Genomic DNA, 21,113 nt, shown 5'->3' with positions numbered 1-21,113 from the left:
AAAGCAAACCACACAGGAGGGAGGGAAGGCAGGGGAGAAAAGGGAGGTTACGGTCTCCTGGAAAGCAGGGCGCGGTGCTGCGCTTGATGTCAGGTTAGCAAAGTGGCGAAACCCGGATTAGTGTTAGTCCGTCATTAGTTTTCCTAGCCCGAACACCGCTTTAAACTTCAAAATTTGTTTGAAACATTCAAGGTTATTGTCCTGTCATCGAGGGTCCAAATGACAGTGGTACGTCCTGCCTTCTCTTACAAGTGCGCTCTGCGTAAAATGGTACAGAAATCCAAAAAGTACCTAATGCTTCCTCATATCACAATCCATCGATTCAAACGAAGCCGAAAGAAGTGATTCATTCTTGCAGCGTTGTAGCCATCCAAACACTAACAGCTCCAAGAAAAGCTGCAACAGGTCACGTCTCCAGCCATCCTCAGTCCCCTGAGCGAAAAGCAGCAGAGCAGGTTGTTCCGTGCATTTTAAATAATCTTGTGACAGTCCACGGTGTAAATTCAGAACACATCACTCCTTCCTGTATCCCCTCTCCTCCTCTCTCTGCTGACCACCTACTACAACATGAACCCCGTCCTATTCAGTGCTTAACAAGCAGAGAATGCCTGGAGAGGAAAAAAAAAAACTTTGGCATTTACCTCGACATTTCCCCCTCGAAACAGCGCAAACAAGACAAGCTGTCAACTCCGTGTCAGGAAAGGAAAAGAAAAATCCTCAGTCCACTATTCCGCAGTGGGATAGTGGGAGAAGTAGGCTATCATCCTTTATCCTGCACCGTACGAGCAGAAGGAGGGAAGGCAACAGTGTCTCCTTTTGCGACAACACACCTCTCCCAACCTAAGCCAAAGCCTACAGGCAGTTTTAACGCGCGACCCTACTTAACAAACCCTGAGTAAACGGAACAGAATAACAAGTTCAGTAATGCACGCAATCGATAAAGCCAAAAGGCAAATAAAAGACTGTTAACCATTTACATTAAATATTTGAAAACCTGATATGAGAGAGTTAATGCCTCCGATTCAATTCTGCTTTACTGGGGGATTAACTGGCGTTTGATTAAGGGGCCACACTGTGATGTTGGCTTTGCCTTGTGTTGCTCACTCTGCGCGGTCACGCCTCAGTCAAGGGGAGTAAAACTGAATGCTGGTCACGCATCACATCTTGAGAGAAGAAACAAACACACCTGTTGTGAAAAAGCCAGCGGCTGCGAGACGCAGTATGGACAGCAGCGAGCATCTCAGGCTGATGACGAGGTTTGAGCCCACTGTTGTGAGACATGATACTGAGAAGAGGAGCAATCTGCTGTGAGCTGGTTGGAAACGACAATATTAGCTATTGTCCGTTTGTTAGGTTTGATTTTTTTTGTTATTATTATTATTTTATTTTTATTTTTTTTCATAATTAGGGCTCTCAGAAATAAATTTTGTTTTCAAATCACAGCAATGAAATGAATCAACCTAATCTGCCACTGTCTTTGTAAATGTCAAGTTGTGATAACAAAGACATCCCCAAACAACTTTAACTTTCCTTAAAGTTGACCTAATTGACTGAATGACACTTAATGGCAGCCTTCATACAATTGCACGAAGCCTCCTTCAACTTAATAACAGATGTCATGTCATGTCTATGACAGTGTCTTATCAGTCTTGTGCACACTCCTTAAAATAAAATGTTACAGCATTTTGACTTTGATCCCAGAATTCTAAAAAAAAAAAAAAAAAAAAAGAGACAATTCTGCCTCAATTCTTAGAAATTACAATTTCAGGGGGGTGGGGCTGAATTCTAGCTTTTTGGGTTAATGTCATTATAAATATAGAAGGAATTTCAGATTTTGGAGATTTAGGTCAATTCTTTCATGGAATAATGAGAAAAATGATAAAATTCTGTTTCTGTTCCCAGCCTTCAGAGATTAAAGGGGACATAACATGCTGATCCGTGATTTAATACTTACATATAAAATAATAAAGTTGAAAACAAGACCTTTCACCCCCTGAATTTTCAAAAAATGAGATATTGTATTTTTTCTGATATCTTAGAACGAGATTTGATGCCTCTGAAAATAGGCCATTGACATTTGGCTTCGAGATTTTGACCTTCATGACGACACGAGGATCCTCTCTTTTTATTGGAGTAATCTGATAAAGCAGCTCCTCCTCTGTGATGTCAGTTAGTCTCACAACAGCCACCGAGGGATACACCCACCAAGAGCCGAGTATAAATAAAGCTCCCTACTAGCTCTGGCTAACTTGACTGAATGATAACATAGTGACGAACTGACGGTAGAGGCGATCTTTACACTACACTTTCAGCATGATGGATAAAACAGACAGAGAAAAGTGAAGGAGCAGGATGGAGCCCTGTTATAGAAATAGTTTATTGGTGAAGTCTGCCTATGTTTCCTCGTATAAACTATACATGTTACAGTACCGGTTTGACTCACCACACTGAAGCGTCCTGAGATGATCTGTGTCCAGGTGGATTTTCTTCCTCCTGAGCTGCAGAACCGTCCGGGTCTGACTCGGGGTCCAATACAAAAGGACGTATCCTACACTCTGCCATTTTATTAGTGCTATCAATGCCTTACGGTGAAGTTTTGGCAAACAGCAAACTCGCTCGGTCTGCTCCATTCAATGTGGCGATTTTGTAAATACTGCCATGCTGCAAAAACCGCCCCCTGGCTCTACCCCCTCCGCCCCTCTGATAGAACTGACCAATCAGGGCACAAAGGGCTGTGATGTCGCGAGGTTACTGGAGGTCATTCTGGAAACGGAGCATTTCAACGAGATCTTCAGAATGGCCTAAAATGAGGATATTGAGAACGCTACTGTGGGGCAATGAAGGAACTAAATGACTTGTACTGAGGGCAGAAATGCTTTACAGGCATCCTAGTCTGGTATAGTGAAAAGGAGAAACAAGCATGATATGTCCCCTTTAAAGACAGCACTCTTTGAAAAAAAAAAAGGTTAAATACAGACTTATGAGGGTAATTTTGAGTTTTTGCATTTATCTCAGTTTTCAGACTTAAGTATCCAACAGTCATTGAGATACCATAGCCTTAATTTAAGTGCCGATTCACAGACATTTCTCAGTTTAAAACAATTTAAATTGGGCTAATACTTTTACGTAAACTGTTTTAATCCTTCTTACACTAACAATGCATCAGTCAGTCCTTAAAAAAATAGTAAAAACTGAACAGCAACTTAAAGAAATAACAAGGCTTTTCTTCAATATTCCTCCCAAAAGACATGAAGGTCATGTTAGTTGTCTGATTCATCCTTTTGTGCCCTTCATCCCAAAAGAGCAGCGTGCTAAGAGTGTGAGAGTAATGTGAAAATTAAAAGTCATCATCCTTCCTTCCTTTTAAAGCTGGATGAGAAACTGATTAAGATGGAAAACATCACATGAGAGAGTTATGGCAGTGATGGGTACTCAGTGATGGTGGTGTGACGAAGGCAGTGATCAATGGTGTGTGGCCTACGACTCATTAGAGCTCCAACACATGATGAGCTTTAAAAATAGAACACGGACAGATTTCTGATGTCTCCTCATAGCAGCAGCAAGAAGAGATGGGCAAAGGGGGTCAAAATAATATGCAGCTGTAGAAAAACAGTTGGGAAATACACACAGACTATATTTTTAAAGCTTAATCTGTGACAGAACAGAACCGTTCTGTTACCTTCCTCTGTGCAGCAGTGAGTGAGTGATAAAAATGAATTGTTCTGGGGAGGAACAGGTTCAGCAGCCCAGGGTGGGAGGTGAGAGGTGATGTTGACAGAGTTTGGGATTGACTGAGGGACAAAAATATTCTGGAAAACAATTGAAGTATAATGCTGCAACAGTGTACTTCAATCTTCAACAAAATTCAGTAGTAGTGCTAAAAAATCACAAGAGCTGAGTCTTAGACCTACTGACTCATTCTATGGGCAAAGAGGAGAAGGGTCAGCATTAGTGCACAAGTGTTCCCTGAACAGATGAGTTTTCAGACATCTCATAAAAGTAGAAAGGGACTCTGTGGATCGTATAGTTAGGTAATTCAATCCACCATTTGGGCACAACAGAGGAGAAGAGTCTGTCTAGTGATTTGGAGCCGTGCTGGGCGTCTTTCACAAGCAGAGCGTAGTGGTTGAGAAGGAGTGTAGACCATATAATTGACCATATGAAGTGGTCCCCACACCCATAAAGTCGGTGTATGTCTGCTCATCATCATCCCTACGATCAATTTAGCTTGGATTTGGAGCCACTTGGAAAGCTAGGCAACAAACAGCAGGTCTGTTTGTTCAAAAGTCTCTCATCAAAGTGAAGGAATATATTCAATATGATTGCTAAAAAACATCTTTACAACAACAAAATAAACCTATCTACAGCTTAGTTCAAAAAACACTTTTGGTACGAGTAGCTAATTTCTCTCTTTTCATAACTTATTTTTCCCGAATTCAAGGCAAGGCAAGTTTATTTGTAGAGCACAATTCATACACAAGGCAATTCAAAGTGCTTTACAGCTAGAATAAAATAAAAACACAATAGGCAAAATAAAATTATTTCATAAAATCATACCATAAAACATAGAAAATGATTAATTAAATTAAAAGAGGAGAATGCAGATAAAGTAATTTCAGTTGTTGTATGATAAGCGAAACCGAACTGTTTTCGGGATTTGAACATTGTCAGAGTTGGAGCCTGTCTCACATCTTCTGGAAGACTCTTACAGATTTTAAGGGCATAAAACTGGAATGCAGCCTCACCGTGTTTAGTCTTGACTCTGGGCACCAGCAGGAGACCCCTTCAGAATGCATTTTGCATGAACAGGGGCATGATGGGATGAACTAACAGGTAGGAACTGTATAGCTGCTAAGCAAAAGGGCTACAGACCCTCTATAAAGCTGCGTCTTTGCCTTTAGTTTGGTTAACCAAACGTTACATAGAGTCAGCGTTTCCAATATGGCAGCTATCGTTGATGAGTCTCAAAACTATGCTTAAAAACAATGGGTGCAGTTACAGAGACTACATCCATGTTTCCAACAGTCTTTAACTGGGACATAGAATTACACAGCCTACAGCTCTCTCAGCCTTGAGGAATACAACCTCATGACAGCCTCAGGCAAGAGGTTATTGATCTCTTTGTTCTGCCACAACAGCACTTGGGAAGTAAAATGATCAAGATCCCATGTCTGGATGGACGCGCTCCAAATGTGCTGAGTATGCTGAGCCACTGAAACATAGACTACTTTCACAAAAGGAGCTGATTTCAGGAACCATCTCTAGGTTCAGAACTCAATCAGACATGCATCTGGGAGACCACCAGGTGAAGCAGAATCAAGTCTAGGTTACAGTTCAGGTTCAGGTTCAGATTCAGCGTACTTTACTTGTACCTGAAGTAACATTTGTTTTGCAGTAAGATGATGACATCAAGTTTGACATTCAATTATAAAACAGCATTAACATGAAAACATAAAACACAATCACAGAGTTGACAAACTATTAACACACTAAAACATGTCATAAAGTATTCTGGCCCCACCAATCATAATTTATCAGGTAAATAAAGGAAATAAATAAATAAAAATACCTATGTAACTGGGTTACCAAGTTTGCCTGCTGTGACAACAGTCTGACAGCCCTTGCTCAGATAATGGGACATAATGTAACAAAACTCAGGTGTGAACAAAAACTTAAATTTAAAAATAGTGCCCATTAACTGAGACACTTGGCAGGTTGTTATCGACAACTTGGGCATTATATGATTCCTCATGTGTTAGTCTTTTAACTAACAAAACTAAATCTTAACTTTAAAAAAGATGTTCACATGTTTACTTGACATTACTGTATGTTATGTATGTGACCTTTTCAGTCTTAATATGTCAACACCAAATTAACTAATACATTCATATGTTCAGCCGGCTCATCCAACTTTTTCTGTGAAAGCTTGAACTACCCATGTGTATTTTAGTGTCATCTTCATTTCTATCCACAAAACTCCAGACTGCCAAATGCCAAATCATTCTGCCATGTTAACAGTTTGCTTTTACATTTATCGGTTATGTTAGAGTTGATTTTGGTGTGTGTGTGTGGGGGTGGGCTTTTCTGATGTAAAACTTGAAGCATAGGAGTGGAGAGATGACAAATTAACAAGACACTGTGCTGCTCAATTTTGTGCCGTCAGCTAAAAATATCAGATTCTGAAACCTTGAGACAACTTCAGTTTCCTGACATGTGCCAACTCAGCAAAGACAAGAGGACCCCAACACAGAGAGTGAAAGAGCAGGGCAGGAAATCTATTTGAGTCAGAGGATGAAAAGATGTCCAGTCCAAAAGAAAGAAACCTGATCCCATTATTAATCAACAATGCTTCAAAACAAAGTGGTACATCTCAAAATGCATCTCAAGTCTATCTATCTTATTAGTGACTGCTGGTTATTTGTTATTTATGTCCCTTTTTTAACAGTCTGATTGAAAAACAAAGTCAGGTGACCGAGAAGTGAAGGGCAGCAAAAAGAGAAAGATTCATCATTGATTAAATGACAGGTAGTTAGAGTGTTGATTAACACCTGCAGCGTCACACAGAGCATTCACAGAGTGCTATGAAACAGGCAGACAGAGACGTAGAGCAAAGAATCTGTGAGTCTATCTGAGCCAGGCCTGTCAACACATTTTCATAACTGTCCACAACACTTATGATGCCGGGAAAGGGAGGGGCTTTAAATGTATCAGTATAAAAGAGCTGATCAAATACACATTAGTTATTTACTTTGTCCTATTGTTGCACTGTTGTGAATAAATGTTTTCAATTCTCATTTGCTGAGAGACTTAAATTCCGCGCATAACAAGATTAATCTTTGCATTAGAGGATATGACAAGACCTTGAAGGCAAAGGTCACGTGGTGTGTTTAATGGTGTTAGTGGCTTTATTGGGCACAATAAGCAACTTCAGTAAAAACACAAACAGGCTCATGCTTGTCTTTGCCAAATAACACATTTCTTTTAATGACTTTATGGTCCCCTGACTCCCACTGCCCTTGTCATTTACAATATGCACAACTGCTTACTTAAACAGTCATGCACAACTCCCACTTTAACACTTATTCTATACATATGTTTATCCCATCATACTTTTGTGAATATTTTTGTACATATCTTATTTTTTACTTATTTCACAGTTTTTATTTACTTTAACAGCAATTTTTGATTCATGCTCAGCTCATTAGGGCAACCACGACATAGAAGTTGTGTATAATAGAAGACATCATGGGTGCTCAGCTGTGTGTTATCAGTCATTTACACCTCCCTGCTTGTTTTGTTTGATTCATCAAAGAAGAACTGCTCTGATATTTTAATAGACTGACTGCACACTCTGTTAAATTGACTTGCTTCGAGTCACAATCTGAGGGAAAGCTGAAAACTGTGATAAACATCAGTGGGGAGATGTAAAGAGTTTCTAGAAAAAAAATATAAGTGAGGCTTAAAGCATCATAACCACTTAAAAAAAAAAAAAAAAAAATAGTACATGGCCAGAGAGAGGCAGCAGCTGATCAAGCATCAAATTCAACTTCAAGCTGAAGATTTAAAACCTCAGAGACAAGACTCCCTGTCTGCTATTTGTTTTTTGTTCCAACACAGCCAGATACTGTGTTCATTTATTAGGAGGAACTGCTCTGTTTCTCCCACAAGGCAGGGCCCTGAGAAACAATGGCTGATTATGATTTTTACATTATGCACACAGCAATCTGAGTAAAATTGCACCTGCTCTTCATCAGAGAGTTCACCACACATTAGAAACAAATTTAAAAAAAAATAGCCATTGTTTTTTAACCTGTTCCACATATAGGGATTACTGAAAGATGCTGGGATAAAGAGGGAAGTTTTGTGATATAATACATTCTTTAAACCACTGTTATTTCTTCAACCAAAAGCAAAAGGATATATAAATATATTAAAAATGCATTTGATTTGGAAGATTGAGCATAAAATACTTCACTCATGGACAGGTAGAAAAGAAAACAACTTGTCTACACAGATGGGGAAAAAAATAAAGTATGGAACACTGCTTTAAAGATGCTATGAGGAGGATCTGTTTTAATTGCACTCTCTCGCCACCTTGTGGCCCTGAGTCTCTTCACACTGTCATAAATTACTTTATGTTCCGGAGATCAGAACAAAACAAATTTTCTTTGTTCAAGACAACTTTTTAACTGGATTCAATGTCCCATGGTAAGGTATTTATCAGTACAGTTACGTAGCACTACAGTTTGAAACGTGACATCAAGCAGAGCAGCTGGCTATATGTTAGTCACATATGCAGCCTGGTGCTCCAACCTTTCTTTAGGCTAACGTGACAACTAGTAAACACTGTCAGTTTGTAAGTAGTGTAGTAGCTGTTTATATTTAGCACAGTTGGCAGCCCGGTGCTCGAAGACATATCTGTAATGTGAAACGCTAGTAAATCCTGGTTCGCTATGTCCTGCCAGTAATCTACCAAGCAGAGCTAACATAACCTCACTCTTCATTTTATTGATAGACTCTCAAGTTTAAACAGACCACTGCAGAATAACTGCTGACTGTGGGTTGGTTAGCCCCCGGTGTTATAGAGTGATACAGTCTGAGCTAAAGGCTAGCTTAGACTGTATCACTCTCCCATTTAGCTTTCTTCTGTTCTTCTGTCCTTTTTCTGTCTGACAGTTAGGCTCTTGTTTCCACCATCACTACAAAATGAATCACAGAAGTCATAATCAGCAGAGATGAACACTGATCTCTGTGTTTTATCTCTTCTCAGTACTGAACTTTGTCAGCCAGTATGGTGTTGTCATAGAGACCTAAACGTGCCATAAATCAATCCGGTCCTACTCGAACCTGAACTGGAGGCTAAGAAGTAGCAATGGGAAATAACCTGTAACCAGCAATATTGGTGCTGATAATCTCATTTTAAAATGTGGATTACAATCAGGCATATTTATAGAAGGGAGACTTTTTAAAGGTTACTTTCAAACTCCTCACAGCCCCTTTAAACTACTAACATCAAACAGTATACTTCTTAATTTTCAGTCACCAAAGGGGAATACTTAATCACACATTGTAATGTTACATTTACTGCCACAACAAATCTATTAAAAAGAAAAAACAAAACACTCTTAAAAGCTCTAACTGGAAATCATTTCTCTTTGAGAACTGTTTCCAAACATGTATATGTGTCAAGCTTGTTTAACAGGTGGTGCACAAACGCCCAAATCACCACACCTTATGAGCTCCCAAAAATAACCACTGTGCTGGGTCAGACCCCAAACTCCAGCCTGACACAGAAACGCCCGAGGCAAACACCAAGGGACAGATGGACGACAAAGCCAGACCTATTGATGTGCAGAGATGAAGGGGCCGAGGGATTGGACTATATTTAGCTTCATTGAGATGGTAATGGTTGGAACATGAGAGAACTTTTGTGTATGTGTACGTAAGGGTGTGTGTGCTTGTGTGGTTTTGTATTCATTTGTGTTGAGTTCAACAAGACCCCCCCTTTGTAAATCTCAGAGAGTGTGTTTGATCATAGAAACAGGAATAATAATCACAAGTGGGGTTTGGTTGAATCAATAGTCATCTGTGTGTAATAGCACATCATGGAAATAGCAGCACTGTTTGCTCTCCTTCCTCGCCTTGATCACCACCCAAAGGAAATATGATGAAACATATCTACCCTGTGGCACGATTTCCCTGCCTGTCTGTCTCTCTCGTGCTGTCTCACCCTCTCTTTTGCACTGTCTTACCCCTTGTCTCTTTAACCTAGCCAGATTTCTGCCTACCACTGTTATCTTTCTCCCACTTGTTTCCTAGCAACTGAACTGACATGGCCCCTATTCTCAGCCCCATGAATGTGGTGCTGTTACCCTAGATTTTATAGAATAACCTATACATACAAATTACAGTTCCCGAGGGGTATCTGAGTTATGATTGGTGTCTCAAGACAAACAACCCAGTCAGCAAGCGCATTGTTAACCTGGTTTCCTACATACTGCATGTTTGGAGCATTCACTGCAACAGATGAGCAGTGAGTGATGAGCTACAAGCACCAACAAAACAAAATAGCTCAGATATTTTTACAACTGTCTGAGATGCTTTTTGATTTATGAGGTTTGATTTTGATAGATTCTTTGGTTTATTTTCTGAATCAGAATCAGAAAAGCCAAGTATTTTCAAAAGATGACAAAGAATTTTGACTCTGTTTCTGTTGTGTTTAACTTGCTGACAAGGAGATTGATTTGCCCTCTCAACCACATAGTGAAAGAAATTCACTTATACAGGCTTTCCACAGATGTTGAGGCCATCAAAAAGTTTGGCGATAACCGAAAATACTTTACAAGACATGACAATATTTGGTCTGTGTAAACCTGAGCAAATGGATGTGCAATTATGTAAAAAAAATAACCTGTATCTTTCACAGTTCTCTTTGTTATAATAATATACCCTCAAAGCTCCATCAAATGTGGGCATATGATTAAAAAGAAACAACCAAACAACTTGTAACACTTTGTTGCACTAACTAAGGTTTTCCCTTCTGTCAAAACTCTTGCATGTGTTTTTCGTCGCTTTGGACAAAAGTAGATCTGTAGCACAGTTTGACTCCCAGTCCACTATCTCTGTATACTTCAAGAGATAGTGGTTGTTTAATCATGTTTGTTTCCATGAGACAAATTATTTTAGTCATGTCTTCAAGAAAACAGCTGAGCTAATTGACTAAGCTAACTTGTTATTTAAGTACTCTGGATCATAAAAACACATCTGACATTTGTGGCAAATTAAATGGATAAAAATAGGTTCTCAATTCAGCAAGTTTTAAATATTTCAATTGTGGATAAACTGTCTTAGACTTGATTCCTTCTACTGAGATCAGATTTAACATGTTTATAAGAAGAGACCCCGCATGACATTGTATGTTTAATTTTTTGTGACAGCTGCCAGTTCACAAGTTTTGACATCCCTGGGGGTGTTAACAGAAACTGCAGTGCCCATTGGATCCAGTTTTATTTACATTTATGACTTTTTTTGTCATAGTTTTTAAATGTATTTGGAGGGAATGTTGGTTATACTGCAAAATATGAAGTTGTATTAAACCTTCCTTTAGTTATCTTTTAGTCTCCTCCCCATGGTAGCTTTAATCAGCGAAGTTATCTGTTCATGTAAATAAGCTGACATCCATGCCTAGCATTAGTATTCCCATTTAGTTACCACTTGAACACCAAACTTAACAACATGACTTCTATAAGGTCCATTTGAAAGCAGCATGAAATTCATTAGGAGGTACAGTGCCTTCTCTCCAATATGGCAACAGTGTTGACACACTGCTTACATAGGCAGCGGGAGCTGAGGCTGCATCTATGAAGCTTACCTACATCCTCTAGGGGCAAAACGTGCTGTAATATTTACATAGAGGGTTTGTCTGTGTGTGTGCCATGTATGTTTGTAGTATTTTTAGCTTATATTCCATCTTTGAGGTCAAGTTACTGTCTGCCCCTCTGTACTCCTCCCATGTGAAAGAGTAGATAGAACAAACACAGAAAAACATGCACAAAGAAAAACTGCCAGTGGCACAGCTTTGTTTGGACCACCTGTTTCAGGTGCATCAATAATAATCGTGGAGAAAAATGAAAGAAAACGCTTGGAGAGTTCATATAGTCCTAATCTTTTCTCATATTATACAAACCACAGGTAAAATCACATATTGTGACTAAAGTAAATAAATGGAGTTATCACACATTTTGATGATCATCAATAGTATTTAACTGAAAAGCAACGTTATAGGGATAAAAAACGTGTTAAATTCTGGTGAAATTAAACAAAAGATATGTCTTTATATCAAAGATTTGTTTACTGTGTAGTATTTTTATATTTAAATAAAGATATGTAGCTGTTTTCATTACCTGTTCATATCATACCAATGATATGACATTTAAGTTAAAAGCTCAGGTTCACTAAGAGCAGGGACAGCTTTAGAAATTCAGCCATGTGTGGTGTCAGAATTACTACCACATGCTGCAGACTAAAATATGTATATTGCAGCAAATCCCTTTACTTAAGCCGAGAGTCATGAGAAAATGAATACTACACTGTTATCGCCATCTGGTGAGCCATGGAGGTATCACAGTTTGGTCTTGTTTCAAGGGCTTTAATTATTGATGGTAAGACAATTTATCACTTATTTTACAAAAAGAGAAATGTCGACGTCCCATGGATGCCTTAGCCTAGCATGCACGTATTTTTCATTGGTTGTTGTTGCACACGTTTTGAACCCCCCTATAGAGTAGCTGGGATTTCTATGAGTGATTCTAGTTTCCTACAAGAAGACATTTTGTGGGTTGTTTCAAATTTGCCTCTAACCACAAAGTACAACAATGAGGTAGAACACTTGGTTTGTGTGTATATGTAAATACATAAATATATGTTTATATAAACATTTTCTTTGGGAATTTTTCTGCAACGCAGCAATAATATGCAAGTGCAGATGCATTTTCAGATATTGGGGAAGGAAAAAAAACCTTTAATAAAGGAAATCTATCTCAATATACAACAAAATGGAACAGCTGACATTATTTTTTTAAAAAGACCACAAATAAGGATTTGACAGTGACTGCTTGGAGCTGGAGCCATTTCCTTTTTAAATTAAGTCATCCAGGAGTCCATATATCTTGCCAGCTCAAAATTAGAGTGAATGAAAAGATTGTTAATAACCAAGCTGGCAGCTCCACAGATCAATATCATCAACAGGCTGGCTGTAAATTTACCACAGAGGTGTGCAAAGGCCTGTAAGTCATACGCAGGTAGTTGGTGGGCTGGTGGATGCAAGGGCACACAGGAGAAGGAAAAGTCAGGGCTGGTGGGTTATGGGTGATGCATGCAAAGAGGAGAGGGTCAGAGGACATCTGGATTTACTGAGAACTTTTCATCTTGCCCTCCTGAGGCCTCTAACTAGAAAAAAAAACAAACAAAAAAAAAACGTTTGAATTACTATCAGCTAATGTTACGGTTAGATTTCCTCTTACTTGGTTCAAAGTCATTGGAAATGAGTCAAAAACCTTTGTAAATCCATGCTAACCAGATATATTTCAGGTTAGGTATTTTACTTACACCACAGTCCCAGCAGCTGTAGATTTGCTGTGCCTGATTTTCTTCTCAACATGACAGTATTTTGCAGAATCATTTTCTAATTGCTTTTTAAGTGGCATCTGCTCTGTTTTGTATAACATACTGTGCAGAAAAGCTGAATCATAATGAACGCTCTCTGAAACAACACAATTGAAACACAGACAGTAACAGATCAAAAACTCTAGAGTAGTTTCAGAGTCCCAAATTGTAGCTCAAGAGAGGTTTAAGATACACAAGGTGTCACCTCATTTCAATTTGTTCCTTTGCAAAAACAAAACATTTCAATTATTCCTGTCCTCAGTAAATCCCCAAATTTAATTTTGAAGCATCTTTCAATTCCCCGTTCATTCCAAACGACATCCTGATGTAAACAAGTGATTGCTTACCAGACTAAACTTCATTCATCAATCTCATGAATGCATGCATGAGGCTGTCGCAGCACTTCACAGCAGCTCCACTAGGGGTCACAGACATGCTGCTGGAGTCACACTTTGCTGCCGTGCTGGATATTGATGAGGGCTCAGTTTGCTTACCCAGCACACCGCTCCCTATTTGTCAGACCTGCTCCCTCCTGGAGCGAAATAAGTCAGGCAGTTGCAACGTTCCAGCTCCCTCTGGTTTTGGGGAAAAAAAGGGTGTAATAAATTTCTCACTCCCTCACACACGCTGCAGGCATGTCTCTGGTTATGTCCTGCATCTAAGCCTCAAACACTGACTACTGTGCTGATCCTGATGTTTTCTATGTACAACATGATCTAGATGTGAATTGCAGCTTTAAAATAAGGGCCTACGAAGGCAATTTAGACAAAGCTTAAGCTTCCTGCTAAGCCCATTTGGCTTGAAAGGTTTAGTGGCTGGGAGAAATCCTGTTGCACTACAAAGGTATTATTTGCTCCAATAAGCTAACAGCATTGAACTCTCAGAGCCCAGCACAATCATCTTTGATATTTAAATCTGAAGCTTTGAATAAACGGATGGGAGAGAATTCAAGGTGTGTAAGGGGCCACACATTCATCCTGTCAGGACTTTAATGTCCAGAGAGGCACATGACAGGTTAGCCAGTTTTATCTTGTACACACCAACAGCCTCCTCATACACAAAGCTGTTGATGTAGAGTAAATATCAAAGCATTGCTCTAAATCAAAGAAGTCATCCTTTGATGCATCCAAGACATAACAGAAAGAAGTAAGGACTGTTTTCACGTCTTGATAGGTAAAGTTAAATAAATCTAGCATTGACAATATGATTCAACTCTTAAAATAATGCTTTTCATCAGATTTCTTATAACTTTTACAACCTCAGCCTGGCAATCTTCTAATCAATCAAACCAATCTTGCCTCCATCCTCATATCAGCTGATAACCTGTTCCTATTTTAAAAGTTAAGTCAAAGGTGTCACAGCCCTGGCCAAACATCATTACCCCAGAGTGTTTTATTTGCCTGTGTGAATGAACACACCACAATTGAGCAGGTTGACAGGTCATATCGCTTCCTGTGCTAAATGGCTTCGCATCACAGGGGCAGTGTGGTAGGTCAACACAGAGTGCTGCTTTTTCCAGGAGAAGCTGTTCAGTAAACAAGCCGATCACAAAGATACATCACTCCAGCAGATATAGCTCTCTGTCAGTCAAAACAAATTTCCAGTATGAAAGCAGTTATATTTGGACAGGGGCTGATAGAGGAGTGCTCTGGATCGATAAATGGTGAATTTCTTAATCAAGTGCTCAGATGAATAGCTTGGATCTTTTTTATGCTCTCTTTCCCTTGCACTTGCTTTTGAGTTTATTTCTTAGACCACAGTTTACACAGCAATCCCTTTTTAAGCCCACTCACTTACTTAGAGGAAATGTAAAATGATAGAAATTTTCATCCATAACCAAGCTTGAAACAGTAAATTTGAGTGCTCGGGATGCTTGTATCAAGCTAGTTGTAAGCACATCTATGCTTTTTAAATATTAAACAGATAATAAATGTTGATCGACGCGAGTGCCTCCAAACCAAATGCAGTTACACTCACAGCTGCACAGCGTGTCTTTCTGTGCACACCAATAATATTGTGCAGTAATATATGAAGCAGCATGCTGCCTTCATGTGGTGTTTAATGGGTGAATCAGAGTCAATATTTCATAGAGAGCGCCTGGGAGACCAAGGTGGTGTTAGTGAAGCAAGGTTTGAGTCCAGAGATGCATGGTTGTAACATTTAAGTGTTTATTAGTGGAGAAATAGTGAACAGGGGATGAGAGCATGCAGGAGATTGGGTGTGAAGGGAGGGGGTTGAGCTCTAAACTAGCATCACTTTCATTCATTCAAACATAGAAAATTACTACACTACAAAAAAAAGTATAACAGCATGGGGATGTGAGAAAGAATCCCCCAAAAAACAATCCAAGGTAATGGGCACAATTTAAACTAAATAGTCAAAGCACTATATGCAAAACTAATACACAATATTTTAAATTTCTACCAAAAATTGACACATAAATAAGACAGATCAGACACTTCTTAGCAGCAAGATATCTTTGAATTTCAATCTATTGTTAAAGTATGACTTATTTACTTGATATGAGGACACCAGGTTGGTCAAACAGAGGCTTAGAGTAAAGTGTGAAGATGTATCTTAGCACTCATTTCTTAAGACAGCAAATGAGTTTTTGGTTGGTCTAGTAAGCCTTGGCATGCACACAGGTTGCAGACAAACCACTGAGTAATATAGCATGGTGATGACTCTGGAGTTAACCAAGTGAAATGATTCTCTTGGCCAATTTGGTGCCAATGACTTAATTCAAAACCTTGGTAATGGTGCCTAACACTAAAATATGTCAGTGGAAGACACTTGTCACAATTAATTACAGATGTTTGAGTGATTCAAATAAAAAAAATGCAATATCAGTCTGTTACTCAACAACTATTTTATGGTCCAGAACAAAATACCCTAGCAACTCGCCCATTGTACCATTGTTTTGATATTTTCATTCGGGACACTTTCAGGAGCTCCAGACTGCCTGACTTTCTTAATCAAACCACCTTAAAGGTCCCATATTATGCTCCTTTTCTGCAGTTTAATATGGATTATTGATGTCTTCATGAAATGGTAGTAACATGTTTTCCAAAGAAGCCAATAAGTCAAGCACAGCAGCATTGTTTCCAGGCTCTCATAGCCCCTCTGTTCAGAACAGTCTGATTTAGTGGGCGTGACCTTCATATTTAAATGAGCCACTGCTGATACCGCCCCGCTCTCCTGTGTCACTGAGAGCGGCGCCACGAGCTCCGAGTACACAATGTTTAGAAAACAGTGAAGTTAGTTTACCGTAACATTACAGGCTAAACCAACAGGCTAACCACAGCTAAAGTTAGCATCCTGAAGCTAACACAGAGACAGGGGGGACACTGAGGAAAGGCTCTTACATCTGCTCCACAGCACACAGCATTTAAAATTCTCACATTTCCAGGGTCCAAGGTTTGTTGGCAGATGGTTGGTAACGCGCCTGGATTCAGGACCAGTCTATTCACTAGCCCTCCGTTGTACTGTCCAAAGTTGGAAAAGCAGTCGGCCGTGAAGTGACTAGCACACACATGCACAGTTTTACTGAGTGTAGCTGGAACATTTTCCTTATAGATGAATTCTAGCCACTTAGTCGTGTCTTTTTCAGAGATGGGAAGCTTGTGCATGGAACAATGTGGCCGTTTACAGCCAAAAACAAAGTAGTGATGGCCACATTCACAAGCACTACTAAGTACAGGTTTTGTTATTAAATGTCAAATTTTGTGGGCTGGGAGGAAAGCCAAAGACCCACAAATTTCATAAAAAGACTTAATAAAGGGATTTTTGCATAATATGGGACCTTTAATCTACCAGGTGTAATTTAGGGAGTAATTTATGAAATTGAAATGCTTAACAACATTCCCACCAGCATCAGACATACTTTAGTTTATCACTGATAAGCAAAACTAGAAAGCTGAAAAGGGAAACAAGTCATTGAAATGACACAACCTATACCCATTATCTATTGATAATGCCAATAGAATCCAACGGCATGAATTGTCAAAGGATCGAGGAAGTTAGCGCACTACCTGTATGAAAACTGCTGGTTTTGTTAGCTTCATTCTGCAATTCCCTGCCAACAAATATGATGCATCATTTGCAACAGAATCACCAAACAGATTAAGGGATTTATCGGAGAAAAGCATCGGATCAGCATTGAATTAGTATTGGCAAAACATTAAAAAAAAGGTTCAGAAGTCAAAAAATCTGTATCAGGACACCTCTACTTACAACCTTATCAGACAGAGCCAACCTTACCTCACTCTTCATTTTATTGATAGACTCTTAAGTTTGAACAGACCACTGCAGAATAACTGCTGCATGTGGGTTGGAATGAACATTATCACAAACAACTCAGCCAGTGTCTTAGCCTTTAGTTGTTGTTTTATCACTCTTCTGTTTAGCTTTCTTCAGCTCTTCTGGCCTTTTTCTTTCTGACATTGACATGTTCACCATTACTACAAAACTAATCCGAGAAATCCTTTTCAGCAGGGAAAAACACAGAACTATGATGTTATCTGACTATGAAATGGACAACTATACTGAAAAGTGTCATACATCCTTCCAAGTTAGCACTAGCATTTTCATTGGTTTCATTTTTATTCGTTCTTATAGGGACTGATCTGTGTTTAGATGAGTACTACATGGGATAATGTATAAACAAAGCAAGCACAAACAACATTGCTTTCTCATTCTGCCTCTTATTTTTTCTCACTCCTCCTTGATGTCTTCCTGAACGGTCTTCTAACCCTCCACTGTCATCTCTCTGCTCCCCAAAGCAACATTTGATCAAACTTGGACACCATCATTCACTGATAGATCTCCCATCTCAGTAACTCATGTTTTTTTTCATCTTGAGACGGTTATCAGCTTTGACAGTTGGTAATATTTTACTCCCCAAACACTCTAAGACAGGCAGAAGAAAACAAAACGGGGGGGGGGCTGAAAGCAGCATTGTCTCACTTTATCACTTACTGCTCTCAGCCGTAAACCCAACACAAACAAATATATCTATGTCATTAAACAAATATGTCCACTTGTATTAAATGAAAACATCATTATGGAGTGTGTGAGTGAACAATGGCTTCTTCACTGATCCCCTGACACACACACTCTTTCTAAATAACACTGCCTTCTCCATTCTGCATAACGCTTGACAGACACATGGTTTTGTGGCGCAGAAAATGGCTTTTCAGCATGTCATCATTAATAATTTACTTATGACAAACAGCGCTGACATTTACAGTGCATTGGGTGTCTGGCTGACACTGACAGGGAGACAATAATGAGGGAGAAGGAGAGTTATACAGGGAGGGAAAGAGTCTCTCTCAGTTGAGTCCTGATGAAATTAGAAAGGGTCAGGCTCTAATGCACTGACTCTAACAGTGTCAAGTAAGCAAGTCTGAATGAGCAAGCAGGTTTACATGACACTTGAGTTGCATAACTTGCTATCCAACGTGCCTCTGTGTGAAGCATCACAAACACAATGGCTCTATTTTTCAAAAGACAAAGGCCCAAGAATGTTTAAATGAGCTGCTGGCAGACCTGCTTGTTGACTGTGCCACTGACTTTTAAAATCCTCATCTTTCCTCCTGAATCTGTCTGTCTGTCTCTCAGCTCAACAGGTTGACAGTAAACTGATGTGGCGTTCTGAGAGCAGCAGGGTCCAGATTCTCTTTCAGAACTAATGCTTTGTGGGCTGTCATACATTGAAGGAAGCTGTCAATCTTAAAGCAGAGGTTTTATCAGTGCTTTTACAGCTAGTAGTTCTGAAAAACACTTATTTCGAATCAAAAGCAAACAGGCCTGGAAGGAATAAACAGCATGCATCAAAATGTTAAAATATCTATTTTTTGCAGTTTTTCTGAAAGTCATTCCCATTCCCATTTCATGAAGGAATTCCCCCAGACTGAAAGCTTTTCAACAGTAGTATGACCATAAATAGCAAAAGTTTGTCAAAAATGTCTGAATTCAGAGAGGGTAACCATAGTTTACACTCTGTAAAGAAAAACAATGTTTAAGTCTGTTCTGATATAGCGGTTCTTTTTGCTTGAAGTTAACTTGACTCTGTTTCCACAACCAAGCAGCAAGCTCCAGCTGTAAGAAATAAAGACAATGCAGAAATGCTAAAAACTGCGGATTTCCAGATGGCAGCTCTGGAAGCACTAGAACCACATACACACAAGCCAAAAAAACAAGTTTTTATTGCAAAAATAATTGCATTTACTGATTGGTTCAAAATGACTTCAGTCTCTAAAGCCGCGTTTCCACCAAGCAGACTGGTTCGGGTCGTCTCGGTACGGCGCGCATTTTGCGGCGTTTCCACTGTCTCATCCCAGGACAGATCCCCAAAAACCGAGACGAGCCAGCCTACTTTTTTGGGACCCTTCCGTATGGGTGTCAGACTGAACTGATCCGCTCTCGGAAGGTGGAGCAACACACTGCAGACCGTTGATTGGTTAAAAGAATCATCACTTACCCCGACAGCGGCTGCATTTCTCCTGGCGGCACACAGACATCTCTGAAACAAAGCTTGATTGCACTTTGTAACAGAGAGTTACATGACAATCACAAAGAAGACAAAATGCTGCATGTCTTCCATCTATGCTCTTTGTTTACTGTGTTACGATTTTCTTCTTTATTGGATTTAATAGCGGGGTAAACTGCTACGGTTTCATGCTATTGTTTAACAGCTGCGGCTTTCGGCATCCGGCTTACACGCCGCCTACCACAAGAGGGCACAGTTTTCTGTGGAAACGCAAATAGGATCAGGCTTAACTGTACCAAACCGTCCCAAACCGTACTGAACTGACCCGGACTGCTTGGTGGAAATGCGGCTTAACAGGACATACTGCATGGGGGGGGGGTTTCTAATGCAGCAGTTTAGAAGATATTAAGATCGTGAGTTTGTACAATCAGCTGCACAGCTCAGCTGCCTGACAGGGGGCACCCTAAAGCTGTTAGTGAGGAGCTTTTAAGACCACCCCATTTCCATTGAGGCTCCCACCAAAGATCTGCTTTAGAAATTTGTATGAGAAACAATTGGGTGATGTCATGGAGACTATGTCCATTTGTTTTACAATCTATGTCCAAAACACAAAGCTGAATTCACAAAACCTAATATACTAATCCATATTTTCATTATATTTTATTACATACATATAATGTTACAGGGTTAAATATCCATCTTCTTTCAAAAACGTAGTTTCCCTGTATGCGCGTTGTCTTCAGAGCTCAACGGCTGCTGTGGTGAAGTGGTTAGCACTGTTGCCTCACAAGAAGAAAGTTGCTAGTTAGAATCTCTGATCGAGTAGGTATCTTTCTGTTTAGAGTTTCCATGTGTTTTCTGTGTATGTGTGGGTTCTCACAAGGTACTCAGGCTTCCTCCCACAGTCTTAAATCATGCTCATCAGGTTGATTGGACACAAATGGCCCATAGATTTGAGTGTGTGTGTAAAAATGGTTGGCTGAATAGAAGTTAGCCCCATGATAGGCTGGTGACCTATCCAAGGTCTACCTCACCTTGTGCCAAATGACAGCTGGGATTTTGTTAAATTCAGAAACTCGACCTGAACCTGACATCAGGCTCTGCAGTCCTATTGGGGCAATGCTGACACTGAGAGTGATGCACTCCATAGCTTAGGTATAGGGAAGGGTAAGTATGAGCAGGTAATCATTAAGTACTGATTAAGTACTGAGTAACTCTTTAAAAGGATAGTCCTCTGTAGGCAATAGTTTAAATTAAAAAGTCACCATGAATTCATTATTAACTATGTTACCATACTTGTATTTGCTAATTTGCACTGACACATCTGAGTCTTATGGTAATGTCATTAGTTTGCAATGCTTTAGACACAAAGGAAAGTGTTGTTCTGGCCTTGTTGTTTCACACAGAATGCTACACATATTTTTCTAAAAGAAAGAAAGAAAGAAAGACCCTGAAAAAA

General features: G+C 39.5%; 1 protein-coding gene across 1 annotated transcript in view; it reads right to left on the bottom strand.

Moving 5' to 3' along the window:
- Positions 1-21,113, bottom strand: part of cacna1ea (calcium channel, voltage-dependent, R type, alpha 1E subunit a) — a 118,515-nt gene that overhangs the window by 79,063 nt on the left and 18,339 nt on the right. The gene's annotated exons all lie outside the window — the stretch shown is intronic.

The sequence above is a fragment of the Halichoeres trimaculatus genome, unplaced genomic scaffold (genome assembly GCF_033239565.1).
Source record: "Halichoeres trimaculatus isolate MK-OKI-2021-1 unplaced genomic scaffold, fHalTri1.1 fHalTri1_scaffold_4, whole genome shotgun sequence".
NCBI classification, from domain to species: Eukaryota; Metazoa; Chordata; class Actinopteri; order Labriformes; family Labridae; genus Halichoeres; species Halichoeres trimaculatus.
The sequence above is the reverse complement of the archived record's forward strand: the minus strand, read 5'-3'. Positions and strand labels throughout refer to the sequence as shown.